Raw genomic sequence first — 18,167 nt, 5'->3', positions numbered from 1 at the left:
GAAAGTCGGTGCTTAGCACTTTTTGAAAACCAGGTCCCTCTTTAAGGTATTTCAAACCGAACACATAAAAGTAAAGAAACCCCAAATCATTAGTAACTTTTGAAAAATTTAGCCAGGGAACACTTTTTTTTAGTGCTGGTTGTGGAGTCATTAATTATCATTGCATAGAATGTAATAACAAACCAGAGCTCCCCAATGGACAAAAGCAAACCACTTCTGTTCTTTTTTTTTTTTTTTTTACAGCAATAATAAAACATATTATTATGCACTTCCAACCATGACTGTTCTCCAAAGCAACTTGATATTAAAACCCAAATCATCTGACTGGATGAGTTTTTACAGATTGTTACATCAGAGCAAGCCAGGAATGTTAGTAGAGTAGCCTGAGGCATGGTGCTATTCCATGGAAACTGAAAAACAGTTAAAAATTTAAAGTGTTTCAAAATTCATTTTCTCAAAGGGGATTTGCAGCACTGCTGAGAATAGAGCCGTTCCTATTCAAGCAGCTATATTCCCGATGAGACCTTCATTTGTGCCTATTTTGTCTGAACGATCTGGCTTATTTCACTGTGGCAGAATACTAATGTGAGCTGGCGGTTCTGTTGTCTGGACTTGTTTCACTTTCCCTCCTTTCTTCAGCAGCAATACATTTGCATAGGTTTTCAGGCTACAGCAACAGTAGGAAAAGATTGGGCTGAAACATAGTTAACGCCACCCAAATACATTCCAGGTTTGTATTCTCAGTGCTCGGTCCCTGTGACTGCACATTGTGCTGCAAGATCGGCAGACCGTGCCTTCCACGATCCAACATGGAAGACCAGTTTTCAGTATGGATATGGCACTTTTCATCTGCAGAAGTCACAGGTAGCTAGAAAGAGGCTAAGCAAAATGATGTGCGAACAGGTAAGGAATCAATGCAAGAGACACGAGCAACCTACACTTGACTGTCAGCATAATTTGGGTATAAATTGAAGCAGCCAAACAGTCCCCAAGAACATCTGTGCAGGCTTTATTCTTCTGTGGCAGTGCCTACCAGGAGGTGCTTTGGGAGACATTCTGGTTGGTGGCTTCACTCCACTTGGAGATTTCCATGCTTCCAGCAAAGACGTTTTGAACTTGTGCTGTGTTTTCAGAGCACTAAAGATCGGTGATGTAGGACTGATGATTTAGATCTCTTACTCTCATGAAAATCTGATTATAATCAGTAATGTTCAGTGTTGGTGGCTACTAATGTGATTTCTGAAGGCTGACAGCTAAACTTAAAGAATGGAAGAAAGCGCTGAAGGAGTCCATACAATGTAAAACACCTGAATGATTTAACTTAAATGATTTTGTGTCTGGGCATGTGCATGTGTGCATGTGAATGTGTGCATGCATAAATATAAATACAGATTAGTAATCAGTAGCAAGGTAGTAAAAAAAGAGAGAATACATCTCATATTTTCTTAACTCTCCATCAAGACACATAGAAAATATACAGTGTGTTTATTTATTTATTTAGGTTTGGGTTGGGGGTTTTTTGTTGAGGGGAGAATATAAACTGGGAAATACAACTAAAGCCATAATTGAAGAGAGCTGCACAAATGAAAATTATAGGCAAACGAGAGTGACAGGGACAGAATACTAATAAACATACAATTCATGTGAATCCAGTGTCATTTACATAAGGGTAAGCCAGGTTTATGTTAAAATTAGTGCTTATTTCCTGTACCAGGGCTGTCTGGATTTACTACAGATTGGGCAGTAAAAGATGTTGTCCTTATAGTACCAACTCAATAAAGACTTGAAGTGTTCTTTTCTTGAAGCAAATTCACAGAATCACAAAGTTGCAGAATGGTTGTGGTTGGAGGGGACTTCTGGAGGTCATTATGTCCAAGCCCCTGCTCAAGCAGGGTCAGCTGGTGCAGCTTGCCCAGGACTGTGCCCAGCTGAGTTTTGAATATTTCCATGGAAATAAGGCCAGTATGGTGATCGCCAGGGAGCTCAGGCTCACCAGGCTGCCTAAGCAGGAGTGAACCAGGCTAGGTTGGAAATGGAGAGGGTCAAAATTCATTGCAATACACAAATTAAAGAAGTTGAGAAAAGTTTTACACGTGAATTTTAAATGTAGAAGGGAATTAAATTGTCTGTAATGTGCTGTATTTTGAAAATATTTCACGATAGTTTGACTTGTTCTTTAAACAAGGGGAGACTTCTATCACATGTTCAGCTAACTAAATAGTAGCTATTCATTATCTAAATTAGTTTTCTAAGCTTTATCTCCTAGGTTAGAAGGGGATGCATTACCCTACCTACCTAGCCGCCGACACAAAGGGAGCATAGGCGACAAGATACCCGGTGCTCAGGTGCTAGAGCTAGGTAAGACAGCTCCCCGATCTCCCACCTCACAGACCCACATGCACATACACGCATACACAGCAGTTTGGCAATGCAATTAGCACTGAACCAAGCACAACTGTAAAGCACATACCTCTTCCCAAGCCTGCACAGCTGGGCAGCGATACACTGCTGCTGTGGCTGTACTTGCTCAGGGTTAAGGTTGAGCACTGCTTCATCCACTCCTGCGTCACCCTGTACTGTTGGAGTGACAGTGAAATCAGCGAGCTTTGGGACATTTTTGTTGTTTCCCACAGGCATACCACACTGTTGGGAAACTTTTCCAGTTGCTCTTCTGGCCTTCAAATGGGTTGTTGGGATCGACTTTGGCTAAGTCACTCAGGCTGCAAATGGGCTGAACAACAAACTGCTTGTCTCAACAGACCTCCACTTCACCAGCGAGTACTTCCGCGAGTGCCATGCTTCATTGCCAGCTACACAGACCACTTTTGCATCTAGGATGGAGTCTTCTTTTAGGACATGTCTATCAGGACCAGCATCGACTCCAGGAATGTAGACATAGACATGTCTGAGAAAGCAAGCAGCGAGTTATGGTTGTTTTCAAGCCTCTTCTGAGGCAAGAGGCCGCCTCGGGGTACATCTCAAAGTGTAAAACAGTGACCAGATTAAAGGAGATTTAAAGCGCAGATTAAAGGAGCCCTTATTAGAGTACACATTAGAAGAAGTAGGACAACTAGAACATTTTCTCACACAGGAATTGTTTCAAAGAGCAGTGGCTTATGACTAAAAGAGACAGTTTAAAGTGTTTTTGGACATCGTATGTCTCTCATCTTTACCACAGGTTTAGCCTTGCGTGGACAAACAGTCCAATTCCAGCACAAGGGGCATTCAATTTCTTATTAAATGATGCTATTTAAATGTTGGCAGTTTGAAGCAATCATGCAATGCTAGATTTTTATGCTCTGACTCTTATGACCCTTCTTCTCCACCCTTCTTGTGTTGAAAGCCCATTTGGGCTAACCTGCATATATTGGCTGCGTGGGAGCACAACCTATGGTCAAATACTACTACTGGTTCCAGTGCTTATTTTTCTAAGCAATCCTATTGTCTCCAGTTGTGCTATTTCCATTGATAAAGACTGTTCTTGTAGAAAAGGAATGTACTATTAGAGTTTTTTATTTGTAACTGACAAGTAAATGGCCTTTTAGCTGGCAATATCCCTGAAGAGGATGTAGCTATGTAACTGGAGTAAGATTTACTTGAAGAAACTTAAACATTCATGCTGATCTCTCCTTAAAACTTAGATGTCAGAGTTCCCTATCTCTGAAATGACTAACTCCCACTGATTTCAGTGAAATAGATACTACTTACCCTTTGAGGATTTGAACATGGAGCATAGCAGAAGGCAAAAAATAACTCACAGAAATGCATCATAGAAAAGTGATTATGACATTATAAAAATAACTTGTAGTGCTGTTGTAGTGAATATTCTGCACTTAGATATTTCCTTTAAAAGGATTTACAGGATTTATAAATCTCATTCTACAATGTTTTAGAATTCAAACCTGAGATAGACCATGTCCTTTAAATTGCAACAATTGCCTGAATTTAGTTTAAATCAGTTCAACTTACAAGAATGGGTATGATTTTTTTCAACGGGCTCTATTTTCTCCTATAAGTATCTGATAATATAAGTTACAGAATCACTCAGTTGTTCCTATAAAAGACTATGTTTGCGCAAAGTTCTAAAAGCAGGCTCTCAAATCATCTTATTGCAGTACCTGTTAGAGACAACAAGCTATATTGTCTGTTGTTTGGAACAAGATACCTATCTACTGTGGTTTAACCCAGCAGGTAGCTGAACACCACACAGCCATTCGCTCCCTCTCCCTCTCCCCAGTGGGATGGGGGAGAGAATCAGAAAAAAAAACAAAAGAAAAAAAAGAGTACAACTCATGCGTTGAAATAAAGACAGTTTAATAGGACAGAAAAGGAAGGGAAATAATAATAATGATAAAAGAATATACAAAACAAGTGATGCACAATGCAATTGCTCACCAACTGCCAACCGATGCCCAGCCAGTTCCCAAGCAGCAGCCAACTCCCCCCAGTTTCTATACTGAGCATGACGCCACGTGGTATGGAATATCCACTTGGCCAGTTGGGGTCATCTGTCCTGGCTGTGCCCCCTCCCAGCTTCTTACTGGCAGGGCATGAGAAGCTGAAAAGTCCTTGACCAGTGTAAGCACTGCTTAGCAACACCTAAAACATCAGTGTGTTATCAATGTTATTCTCATGCTACATCCAAAACACAGCACTATGCCAGCTACTGGAGGGAAAAAAAATTAACTCTATCCCAGCTGAAACCAGGACAGTATCAAGCTTTGATATTAGCTACTACCTGTGGGAAGCATTAAAAGAAAATGGCAGTAGTCAGCATTTAACTTTGTATGATTGGAAATGCAAGCTATGAGGCTAGTCCCGAAATCTAGCTGATTTTAGCCCACTAAGTCAAATTTTCATTTTTAGGCACAAACCACAGTAGTTATAAACATCCAGTTTATATCTGCAGACAGACATCGAACTACCCAGTCGCCTAGATGATACGTAGCATTTTTGGTGTGCTTTTGAGTGAGATGGTTTCAGATGTACTGAACCTGGATATCCTTACCTTGAGCTCAACAGAACATAACAGGTTTTCAGGCGCCTTGTGGTCTCACTTTGTGAAATGAAAGCATTCAGGTTGTTTTCCACGCTCCTCTTCATCACATGTATTATATCATTTATCAACCTACTCAAGGCTATATAATATAATCATAGGAAAGACTGCTATGTCTTATATTCCTCAGAATCTCCCCAGGCCACCCAGGTAAAATTTAGATGGTAAATCTGAGCTGCCCATTCACAGCTGGACCTGGGTCCATCTTTCCCTGGGCTTGGCCTATGCTTTTTGAGTGAAAATTACTGTAGTGCCATCTAGTGCTACTCTGCTGATCCTTGCATTCGCTGTGTAGCATTTCTAAGGACATTGCTCTGGATTCATTACTTCTAGCTCTAAACTCTCTGAAATCTTGATAATGCAATTAATTTCCTCAGGAACATTCCCCATCCTGCCCCCTCCCATTTTTTCACAGGCAAGTCATCATATAGATTATATATGTTTCTGTAACAGACCTTCCAGCAAAGCTATGCATTAAAATTGGCTCTGAGCAGCATGACTGTGTGGAATGGGGAAGGAACTGGAGATTATCTTGCAAAGAGCATGTGTTCCCATATCTTCAAATGTGCAACTTTTAGAAATAGGAATGCAGAAGTTGCTCAGGAAAGCGCGCCTAGAGAAGGCACCTGACGCCTTCCAGCATGGCCAGTCTGGCTGTGGGGCTGGAGAGCACCAGCAAGGAGAGGGGAGGTACCCTTGCTTGCAAAGATGATTTTGAAGCACACAGCCCAGCCCAAATGGTGAAGAAACTATTCTTTTATCTGTATATGGGGTGCGATCTCTATTGAAAAATCCAGAGGGATTGCCACACCCCAGGAGATGAAAAAGACTTCCACGGTTTTCCATGCAGTTCTGTTAAAGGATATGTACCTGGTTCATGTAGCAGTTGTTAACTCACCCAGGTCTCCTGCACTCCCAGACTAGAAGCCCTAGAGAATTTGGTACAGACATGGAACAGCTGCCCTAAAAGTAACTGTAGTTGAAAACCAGTTACCCAGCTGGCAGCTTCTGGCTTTCTGCAGCCAGAAGCAAGGCAGTGTGCCTTGAGACACCTATTGCCATATTTTTCAATTCTTTTTAAAGGATTACTACAACGATGGTCCTGGTGAGAAACCAATAGGAAATAAGCACTTAGGGGCTTGTTAAAATCCTGCTGGGTTCCTGTCTACATCTGCAGAAGCTTTTAAATCTGACCTCAAGACACCTTGTGGTCAAGTAACTGTGCTTTGCTAAATGTGGCACTTTTGTGTGCTGTGGTACAATGAGGACCTGTGTGATTAAAAGTAGCTGCTGTCACCAGATGTCCCACGTATCTCCCTTGGCCGCTTATTTAAACTGCTGCCAGCATCTACCACCAAGCAGTCCAGCACCCAGTGGCCCAAACAACTATTTCTGTTTTCTGGAAGAACTATAATGTCGAAGCATTTATCTGAAATAGTTTGAGGCCATGCCCATGATAACAACGGGGGGGGGGAGGGGGAGCGGTAATAATTTCAGGTATGTAACAGGTTCCACTTAGACCAGTAAAGTCTATTCTATGATTTCTTTCATCTCACAGTCATTGTAGTTCAAGAACTGTACTGCGCTTGCTCTTGAAAAGTCCTACTGACTCTCCCAGCATTCGCATTTTCATTGCACCTTCAATACCGATCTAAAATTAGACTCTGTTCCTGAAATGAATTATTGCTCTTCAATACACAAGCTGCAAACTGAACAATAAATTCTTGTCTTATATACTTAGTGTTGAATTTGCTTGAGGTAAGATAGGAAGATTTACTTTTTGCCACATCTAAGGTCGTAAAGTAAATAATAGAAACTGCTTTCCGTGCAGTCTGCTTGAAAGTTACAGCAATTTATTAGCGAGCAGAGCAAATTTTGCCTGGTAGCAGAACTGTAAGTAAGATAGTAAAACAGGTAAGAGAGGTAATATTATAAAACTCTAAATAAATATATATCAGTAATTTAACCCAGCGTACAAATCTGGAAGCATTATTGCTATTTTATTTTAAACTTAGAATAGGCACAAACTTCCACATACTTGATATAAATGTCTAGACCTTATCTTATCTGAGTGAATTCATGTCTGTTTAATAAGCGGAATGGTGCCAACAATTTTATAGAAAGCCCCACATGTTTTTTTTCCCTCTGGAATGTCTCCAAGCAAGTCACACTCTTCAAAAAAAATTTTTGGCTCTCATCCTGCAAAGGCTGTGTCAAGTTTTACATGCTGCGAAGAGTCTCATTGATTTAAATGGAGCTGCTCACAGAGCAAAACATGAAGCATCTGCACAAATTTCACCAGGTTTAAGACTTTTGTTTGAAATTCATTTATGTGTTCTTAACCTTAATTTTGAGAGGGCCCCTACTGCCCACTGTTCAGTTTTTGTGCATCCAACGCTTTCTGTAGCTGTTCTAGTATTACTCCAGCCTGAATTTGCTGGAACATTTCACAGGACCCTGTAAATGGTGCAAGAGGAAACTGCAAGTAGGAAACCTACCTAGTCTATACCTTTTCGCAGATCAAGAGTGCAATACTTGATCCTTCGAAAAATATTAATAGATCTCTGTGAGTTAGTGACAGACACAAGAATTTGATCCAATAAAAAGTTTCTAAAATCCACTCAGGAGTAAGGATGTCCCCCTGTGAATGCCAGTAACTTTCATTTTTTAAAAAGCTTCTACTGCTGCTCCTGAAAAAAAATCAAATGTGACTTGAGAATGACACAGTATAGTACCATCTTCCTGAGTCTGCAGAAGATAATTCCAGAGTCTCTGCTGCTGCCCAATGCCTTCTCAAATTGCAAAGGAGTGAAAAAAACTGATGTGAGAAGACACTTTTCAGATTTTGCCATGTAAGTCCTACAGGACAACAGCAAACCTAATGTCTTCCTGAAGTCTTCGAGGTGACTGTATAAGCTATTTCAGAGGTGTTCCCTGTCTGTCTTGGATAGTGCTCAAGTTAGGGAACGGAAAGCAATGATTTATAATTACCATCTGACTGCCACCCATTTGGAACATATCACAGGAACTGTGGGAAAGACTGATACAGTTTAATTTAGGGACATTCTTACTGAATTTTACTTTCCACTCTATGTTAGCTCTGATAAGAGTCTCAATTTTAGAACTGTGCTAAATATGTCTTAGCTGTAAAATATACCAAATGTGCAAGTGAACTATCTAGATTTCACTCTCTTTTAAAGGTCAGGATTACATTCCCATTGTATCTAGAAAACATTTCACACATTTTGTGAGCACAACATATTAAACATAAAAATAAGCTGGTTGACAGTGTCACAGCTAAAGACAGTACACAACTGTCTTGTTCTTTTAAATGTCAAGTAGACGTTCCACTCTGGTATACTTCAAACTGGTTAAGAGATTTAAATATAACAGGTGTAGATCAATTTTTCACTGTCAAGCAATAAATGTAACTTAAGAAACAATATAGAAACAGAAAGCTTTAAATGTGAGTATTTCCTTCCCCTAGGAGTTGTATAGAGGGTGTCAACACATGTGACTTCTGAAGATTCAGTAATGTCTGGCTTCACATTTTTACCACATATGATGTGATATTTGGCATATAAAGCTCTCTGTGATACCGTTCCTACTGCTACACCTTTGAGCTGGCTTGATTTCTGTCATAAGGACTTTGATCTGGTCTCATCTGCTTTCTTTTGCATGGTTTGGTTTTGGTTTTTTTTTTCTCTTTGCTGCTTTTACCCTTGGGACAGAACTGGCCTAATTTGTGCCTTCCTTCCCGGATGATCCTGAACGTGGTATCAAGCAACAGAGTAGGGAATCAACCCGACCACTGCTCTGATGTGAGCCCTTTCCAAAGACCTGTGTGAATAAATCATCTCTCTCCACTCAACCTGATGAATGACGATAACTAACCATTGACTTCTGTATTAAGCATGGCTTTTTATGCAAGTCACATAATGGGTGTGCGCACATGCGCATGAAGTGAGAGGTCAAAACATACTCTTGCAGAAGATACTGGTGTTGGATGTTAGAGGGGGATGCAGGGAGGCACTGATGTTCAAGGAGGTGTAGAAGGGCAGGAGCAACTGTGTCGAACATGGCAAGTGAGGCTGGGGAGGGGAGTGTGAGAGTGAATAGCAGGATGGGCAGGCAGAGTGAGGAGTGGGTGAATAAACTAAAGGAGAAGCAGCAAGCAACAGCAATGGGTCAGGCAAATGGAGGCTGGTGCAGAAACAGCAGACACTCAGATTTTGGAGTTCAAAGCATGGTTGTGTCCGGGAGGATGAGGGCCTGTGCTGCTGTGCATCTCTTTAGATGATGGGAGAAAGGAAGGCTGTGGCTGTTTCTCCCCGATCTCAGCCTTAAATGTCTGCTTTGAGGAAGAATAAGATTTTAAATTGGTGAGGGAGAGAGAAAGGAACAACAAGGGAGAGGGAAATAGTTGAGCTTCAATGTGACTTTTGATTCCAGGCTACTTGCCAACACATAGTTTATTTATTTTTCTGGCTACTACTGGATAATATTAAGATGAGTGTCAAGTTTTGACCTGTTAAAGGTGTTCAGAATGCTTTCAGTTCTTAGCAAGGAAAAGATTTTGCCACTCCCCAGGTTAAATATTTACTATGGCCACAGGCTGTCTGTGACTGCAGTGGAGGATCCAGCTGGAGCGGAGGTGGTCTCTGATAAAGAGAGGTGAGAGCAAACTGGAAACTGAGCTGTGCAGAAGCCTGTGAGTGTGAATGTCATCTGTAGCCTAATATCACATTGAACTAAAATACATTTATAACTCTTCCAGCCTTAAGAAAGATTCGGATGCCTCGATGCCCTAGAGCATGGCAGATCAGTGCCTGGGATCCTCTTCCCAGCCACTGCTGCGGCTCCCCCAGTGGGAGGGAGGCTGTCCGACCTGCAGGGTCTGGCCAGCTGGGGCACAGCAGTTCAGAAACCCTAGTAAGCGCCTGAGACCTTGACTATGGGTAGTTTTGATGGCACCAGGGAGCCCCCTTCAAACTCTCTCTCTCACCCCTGATATCTTCTTTATCCCTTTCCCTATCACCTTTAAGAGTGAAGAGGAAATTGGGGAATGCTCACTGGGTGCTGTCACTAAGCTTCAGGCTCTTGGGGCTCCAGTGCAAAGGTGCTGCAGCACCCATCTCCCTGGGGCACGGGGTCCTCTATCAGCTTTCACTACCACAGCAGGAGCCTCCCTGAGTCCGCACTGCAAAGCAGCGATGCTGGCCAGCCTATGGAGCAAGGGAAGGATGGAGGTATTTTACCCGTTCTCTGTTCCCTGTTGTCAAGTTGCGGTGCATGGGCAAGTCAGCTTTCATAACTCACTATGGATGATCTGATATTTAATAAGAGTTGCTGGTTTTGCTTTGAAAAGAGGATTGTCAGCTCTGGAGCCAATCTCTTGCAATGTGTAACCCAATTTGCGTTGCTGACTAACACACCCATCTCTTAGTGGCACTGTTTCCTATCCCCTCCATTTAATAGTCCGATTCATTTTCCATCTTTATTACCATTCCTTTAGCTTTACACAGTTCACTACTGTAACTCCAAATAATATCCATCTGGAGTATCACTTTGGCTCTCTTTTTTCATATTACTGGGAACTCATTTAGTTTTGCCAGTGTTTCAGTTTAACTCTGCCTTCAATTTTCTATTTTTTTTTGTTTTTTAATTTTGGTGGAGAGTTGCTGGAAGATTGTTAGCTGAGTTTCTGGGTGGATTACATTAGCTTCTCATTCTGATTTAAAGGTACCAAATGCTAAAAGTTAACAGGTTGTGTCACAGCAGAGATTTCACAGTTTTTTCAACAACCAGGAATAATGCTTATAATGAACTTCTTTTTCATCCTCCCAATGCTTGCAGTATACTTGTGATGGACACTATTAAGATAGCAAGTTTAGATATGAACTTCCACAGCTCTTCAGTTGTGTTCCCAAATCTCTGTGACTCCTTCTTGGTAGTGGAATGACTTTTTCCCCCCCTCCCATAATTATGTAGTTTCATGTCTCAGCAATTCTAAAAGTTATTTCTACTTAATAGCAATAATGTGGACTTCTATAGAACTTTACTTGTCTTTCTGTAAGATTGGCTTCATTCTATTATTCTTTTCCCTTTTATCCCTACAAACATAAGAACAATGTTAGAACAGACTTGCCTCTTTACCAAAGTGCTCGATTAAAACCAACTAAATCCTTCTTCTCTTCATGATTTCTGTGCATGCAGAGCAGAAAGCAATAAACTCATTCAGGATCAGGCTCTGTCCTCTGCCACAGGAGTAAATCCAGAGATCTCTGCTGACTGCTCTGGAGCTGTGGTTGAGGTATCTCCGTTCTAATGAGACCAAAACTTTCTGCTTCAACGTGTAGCCAGCAGTGCACTTCTCTCGTTGTCAGGAAGATGCTTATACCTGTTAGTGTTTAAACTATGTTTTCAGAATGGTTACAAAGATGGCCATACTTTTTTTTTCAGCATGCTCTGAACTTACATTGATAATTAAGGGCCTTCTACAAAGTACTGCAGAAATTCATTACACAATGACTAAAGACAACTGGTTTGTTCACTTTCCCTTCAAATTTCAATGCATTTGAAATCTCTTTGACTTTCTTGTCCAGCCTTTCACACAGTATAGCATTATGGTCCTATTGCAGCAGTTTGATAACCTACTGGTGCAGCAATACAGCGCGCTCTGATCTGAGGGATTATCTGTAGATCTCTCAATATTTTTGCCCTTCTTTGGGTCTAAAATTTGGCAGATTCATAGTCTGCTCAGGGGGCTTTCTGTAATATGACTGAAATGTGTTTTATTATGAAGTGAGCCAAGAAAAGCACTTAGAAATTATTATTTTTTCTTTTCTATTCATTTAGCACTGCTGTGTGATTTGAGACTCTCTGGTGAAAAAAATACTCAGTTTGCTAATGTGATTTCTGTGATCTGCAGTAAATATTGTCAAAATTGGAAATTTTCCATAGTCTACCCTTATACAACCCTGTAGATTGCATTCTGGGCCCTGCATGTAACTTAAGGAAATTCTGCCCCAATAAATGGAGCTTTCCTTCAGCGAGAGGGACTCTGAGGGAATCCTTCCTACTTTCCTATGCTTTTGCAAGTCACTCACTCGACACAGGTAAGCTCCCTTCTTTTTGGGGGCCAGACCTCTTGGGCTTACCTTCAGGGCTGCAGGGAAATTGGAAAAGGCTGGCTTGCGGACCCCTTGGCATTTGCCATTTCAAAAGCCAGGCTGGGTATCTTTCTACTCGGAGTGGTGGGCTCGATTTGTGAAATCCAACTGCCTCCAGTATGTCAGAGGAAGACAAGATGATCTGCGATGCCTCTTTCTGGCTGCAGGGCTTATGAATAAATGAAGAGGTGAAGAGGCATAGCGAAAGAGCCCATGTTCTTGGGGGAGTCCTCTCGCACATGACGAACAGTAAATATGTTCACGTGCATAAGAAGCAGAGTCAGAGAGGCCTAAATGACCTTCAAATGATTATTTCCCAAGATCCATGGACTTGCTTTCTACTTTTTTTAAGGTAAAGGTTTTCCATAGAATTCACCTGTAATTTGAATGCGTCTGACACCTCTATTGCTACATTTAGGAAATCTGAAAAGATTTATTATTTTTGTGTAGCAATTGCCTTCTGCTCCTGACAGAGTAGTACTGACACAGCACTGTAACAGCACCGACACTGTGGCTGTGGGATTCCCACGTGTCATTCATTCTGTGGCAGCACATTTTCCTACCTCTGAAATTTTCTTCAACTCTTATTGACTGATCTCATCAATAGAAAGACACTGAAAAACAATTGCAGATTCTGGTATGATATGTTGGCTTGCTAGAAAGATTTACTCTTTTTGTGAGATATTTACTAAAACTAATTAAATTTGGTTTAGAAAATATATGAATTGCATTACTGTTTTTAAAAGTTGCGATGATTTCAAGAAAGTCTCTTTTTATAGCTTCTAGGCTCTTAAGGCACATAAGTTTTCCATAAAATAATGCTTTATTTTTCAAAAAGAGTTGGTTTTCCTCCAAATGCCAAAAGCTAAGACATTTGAGAATGCGAAAATCTTTTTCTATTTTCATTGGCAAAGAATTCCCATTTCTTATAATATAGGATTTTACAGTTTTGTAAGGTGATATGAGCCACTATTATTGCTAACATTTATTTTGCTTTAGAAGAAAAATTGGCAGGGAAGAATACAGGGCTTCGCAAGAAAGTAGAGAGCATTATAGGTACATTAATTATCCCGGCACATTTAATACTTCTTCAAATAAATTTGTCTTAGTGCTACATCTCCACTACAGTTAAATGCCAGTCAGCTTTTCAATGTTATAACATGATTGTTAGGATTTAGAATGGCATCATATGCAATTGTCTCTCAGCCCACTGTATATTTTTGCAACAAAGCTCATTGTTTGGATAATTGTTTACCTCATCTGTTCTTAACCATTTCCCTTTCATTTAAAAAAAAATCCAAACCATTACTTGAACCAACTGACATAAATTTAGTAGATCTTTTTAGATACGCAGATCCTTAGGAACAACTTAGTGGCCACATTTCATCAAGTTCACCTGCCATGTATTGTTCAATCTGTTTGCACAACATGCTGATTCAGCGTGTGCTCCATCCCTCCTCTCCTTGCCCATCCACACAATAAATTGAAGGCTCTTGGTCATGCAGTAACAGCAACCACCGAGGCACTTTTTGCACGCGCCCGCATGAGCAGGCACGTTTGTGCTCTTTGAGCATCTGGCCTTTATGGTCATACAGGGCAAATTCCACCTTGGAGAGCTAAGGATCTAGAGCAAAGCTATGGATAAATTAGGAAGAGGCCAGAAAAAAAGGAGACTAGAGGCCTAGCGCTCACCTCCTTGAAATTTATTCTATAGATTCCAGCAAAGTCAGTCTTTCATACTGATTCAAAAGGGACCAAAAAAAAGCTCTGAGTTTGCAGAAGTCTGCATTCTTCTGAAGTAAACAATCCTGCCTGTCTCCGAATCTCTTCCCTATTGCCCTGCCCTACATGACCTGTTGTCTCCTCACTCCTCCTGCTGCCCCTCTGTTCCTTCAGTAGATCAGAGCAGGAGCTTTTCAAGACAGAAAAAATACATAACGTGTTAAAAAAAGACAAGCCTGGTCATAAGGAAGCCATCCAATACCTTATTTATGTACAAAATTTCATTGTAGATTCAAAATCCAAGTTAGAGGAGAACTCCGCTAGTTTGATGTAGCATGTGTGACTCAAGGCACAAGTAAACAAAACCCAGACTTGCTACTTCGGTCATCTTTCCTCTGTACATTGCTGTGTTAATCAGCGAATAAGAATGTGAAAGTCAGTTAAGTGACTCACAGAGTAAGTTTCCAGAGGAGCAAAGGTTGCAGAATTAGCTCTTCCTGGATACATCCATGGCTTCGAAGCTTGCTCTCAAACCCACTTTCAAGGTCAAAGTTGCTGCTTGTCAGCAAGCTGTCCAGAAGCCACTACGCACTCAGACTTGGGTCTGGCCCAGCACAACTGCCATGCTTTGCACTGAAAAGTGGGGTTTTATCCAGAACTAATGAAATTGCATACCAGAAGCGTGCGTGCCACATGCATCAATCAAGCTACACCCTCAGCCTTCCCTGATACCAGCATTCCAGGCACGTCCACCCAGTGCAACTGGACTTAGACGACAGTGTATCCAGGCAAGTCTAATGCCTCTTCTGGAAGGCAGAGAGAGAGAAACAGCCTGGTTCCTCTGTTCTCATTTCATCTGGAAGTCCACAGCCCATCACAATGTCCACCACAGTGTTTCTAAATACTGCATAGCAGTACATCTCTTCTTTCAGTTCCTATCCTGAGGGTCAGTTCTGGGTAACATTTTTTGGCTCTTATATATAATAAGCCAGACTTTTTTTTTCTCAAGAGTTACATCTTCTTCTAGGACAAGGCTTGTCACAGTGTGTACCACAGCTTAAAGAATGTTTGCTTACCTTACAAGGCATGCTGTCTCACCTAATCCTTTGCTTTTTACTCCCCTGAGGACAGATGAGGTGGAAGGTTCTCAGTCCACCCCAGCTGCAGGAAAGAAACCAGGACAGATTGGGACCCTGGAAGGGAGATGCTAGAGCAAGTACAAGGGGGTACCAAATTTAAGTGTTCCCAAGGCAGGATTTGTCAAGTGCGACAAAACCCACCAAGCACAGTGGATGCCGTATGTCACACAGGACACATTAGCCTTGATGGAAAGTACAGAAGAGGCTGCAAAAGAACTGACCAAGCCTTTGGCTAATTGGTGCTGCCCTGTGCCCATTTTTTCCAGTACATTCAGCAGAGAACCAAGATGGGCTTGCTAGCTGGCCAGTTTAAAAAACAAAACAAAACAACAAAAACCCACAAAAAGATGCAAACCCCAGGTACTCATGCCATTGACTGCTGCATGTGCAGTAGCTTTGGCTAGCCAAGGCTATGCCAGTGTTACTGTGTGAACTGATTTGCCTACAAACACGGAGAGCCCAAGCGGCTGTGTGTCATAGATCAGCTTCTAGGCTAGTCACAGGAGTGGCACTGCTGTTGACAACTCCAGCAAATTAAGTTGCCTTGCCAGCAGCCAGTATGGTGATGGCCAAAATGGCCAGAACAGTTGATTGAGCTGTAGCCCTAAGGCAGGCAGAAAGGAAACGTCCAGGATGTTGCTGAGGGCAAAAGGTTGGCATTCAGTGCAGCTGTCATTTGCTTATTTGGTAGCCTGAGGAGAACTCTGACATATATGTGCATCAGCCATGCCAAAGCCCTTCGGCAGGGCATGTGTTTTGCTTGATACTTGTGGCATGAAGGGAAGTTCCCTCTGAGGGAGATCTCACAAGGAAGGACACACCTCCAGATGGGCACTGGATTCATGGAGGAGAAGTCTGATTACCAGCCAGCAGATGGTCTCTCCAGGGCTAGCCCGTGATGTCACATGCCCAGAAGTCATCAGCAAAAATGACTAGGGTATGTACGGCAGTGACTCCAAAGGGAAAGTGGGGACTGTCAGGCAAAGACTGAAGGGTGATTGCTCCTCGAACAGGGTCAAACAGGGCTGTGAAAGACTGTTGAAGTCTAGTTGTGTTGGCCGAAATGCCACAAGCTGCCCATGGGGCATGCCCACATGAGTGTGGCATTGCAGTCACCCTCTCCTAATCCACAATCCTTTCCCTGCAGCTGCTGTTCCTTCAGTCTGGATGTCTGGGTGAGCAAATCTTGCAATGACTTGCTTTTACAGATCCACTCTTGATGTGAGGCGTTCCCGTTGAGCTCACAGAAGTTATGGAGTACAAAGTAAGAGATGTGTGTGGGATTGCTGGCGCACCAGGTTCACTGCTGCTGAACTTCAGCCTGAAGCTACTGGGAAAAAAAAGGTTTCCAGTGCAGACCAGTGGAGCAAGACACAGGGTGTGCTGTGCTTGAACAGCTCTAACAACCTAACGACCCTGACAAGTTAAAGCTCATCATCTTATTTCAGTATTGCTAATGACAAGTATTCTAAATTCGTGAGGCAGCACCCCAAAATCATAAGTTGGGGGTTTTTTTGCTAACATTCTTAGGATTTTAGAATTTTTCTTTGCCATTACACATGACATAACATGATTCCACAGCTTAGATTTAAGAACTCCACGCCATCCTACTATTGTAAGATACATAATAAAATTCTAAATAAATGGTTAAGATTTTAGGTTATTTCCATTTTTCAATTCTTTCGTGAAATTACTTGAATCTCATGGCATGAAGCATATTTAAATCATTTCTCGAAAGAAATCCATAAATGTAGAAAACTGCAATGAAGCATGCAAGTCATATAACCAGTACATTCTTTTTATCACACAATGGCTTGAGTTCTCACAAGACTCTACTCACATTTAAATAGTGACAGTTTTTGATGCCACTGAAATCTCATAAATTCTTAATCAAAGGACCCCACAGGCTTTGATTGCATGAGAACAGTCAGGTGACATCAAACTGGCACTTTTCACTGTGGTTTACATACAGATTATAGACACAGTATATATTTACAGCTTTTCATTTCATGTGACAGTTCATGACCTTCTGGGTTGCCTTTCATGCGCAGAAACTTGAAGGGCTTATAGTTCTCCTAATGATCCATTGAACTAAGACAAAGGAAACCCTTTTATTCTATACAGAAAATATGAGCTTCGAACTTCAGATGTATCCTATTTTCTCAGCTACACAGACATCTTGGGAGTGATCAGGACAGATCTGAGCTAGGGATCTATGACGTTTTAGATGTACTAGGCTTCTGCATTGGGTTGGCAGGTATGATAAAGACTTATAGAAGATCTTAGCCCTCTTGCAGCAGCAGCTGGAGGCTGGTCAAGATCTAAGAAGACACTAGATGCTTCTGATTAGGCAGCTGAATCACCTAGTGTCTAACACTCAAAGCTGCACCTAAACACAATAGTCAACAAAATCCATACACTGTGGTGCCCACCAACTCCTGTGTCTGTATATGCAAGCAATCATTTTTAGAAGACTTGCCTATCTTGCACATGTGCATTTCAGACACTGTGCCTTGTTCAGGAGCCAGTGTTGATCAGTTGCCTCTCCGTCCTTTACATTTTTTCCATTAATCATTCATGAAATCTTGCAAAGATGACAGAAGACACAAACAGGAGCCAGTAACTGAGGTAACTCACATACCATACCACTGGGCAGACACCAGAACTGGTATGTAGCTGAACAGGATTACTTAGGACACACAAGCAGCAATGCAGGAGTAGTAAGTCCTTAGATGAGATTCTCATTTCTTCGCTGTGATGTCCCATGCCAGTGGGCCTGGTGCTTAGTATGGTCATGAAGATGAAAGAGAAGTAGCTGCTCAGGCAGTCTTTGGCAGGCTCCTGCAGCAAGCCACCACATGCTTCCAAAGAAGGCTTCTGTTCCCAGTATGGATACCATGGCAGAATGTTATAGGATAACAGCTAAAGAATCTGCCATATAGCTGGTAACAGCAGATGAGGAGAAGGCTGAGGTACTCAACACCTTTTTTGCCTCAGTCTTCACTGGCAGCCTCTCTTCTCACCCCTCCTGAGTTGATGGATGGCATGAGGGGGACCGGGAGGGCAAAACCCCTCCTG

This window comes from Egretta garzetta, unplaced genomic scaffold, assembly GCF_000687185.1.
Source record: "Egretta garzetta isolate BGI_Z169 unplaced genomic scaffold, ASM68718v1 scaffold123, whole genome shotgun sequence".
Classification (NCBI taxonomy): domain Eukaryota; kingdom Metazoa; phylum Chordata; class Aves; order Pelecaniformes; family Ardeidae; genus Egretta; species Egretta garzetta.
The sequence above is the reverse complement of the archived record's forward strand: the minus strand, read 5'-3'. Positions refer to the sequence as shown.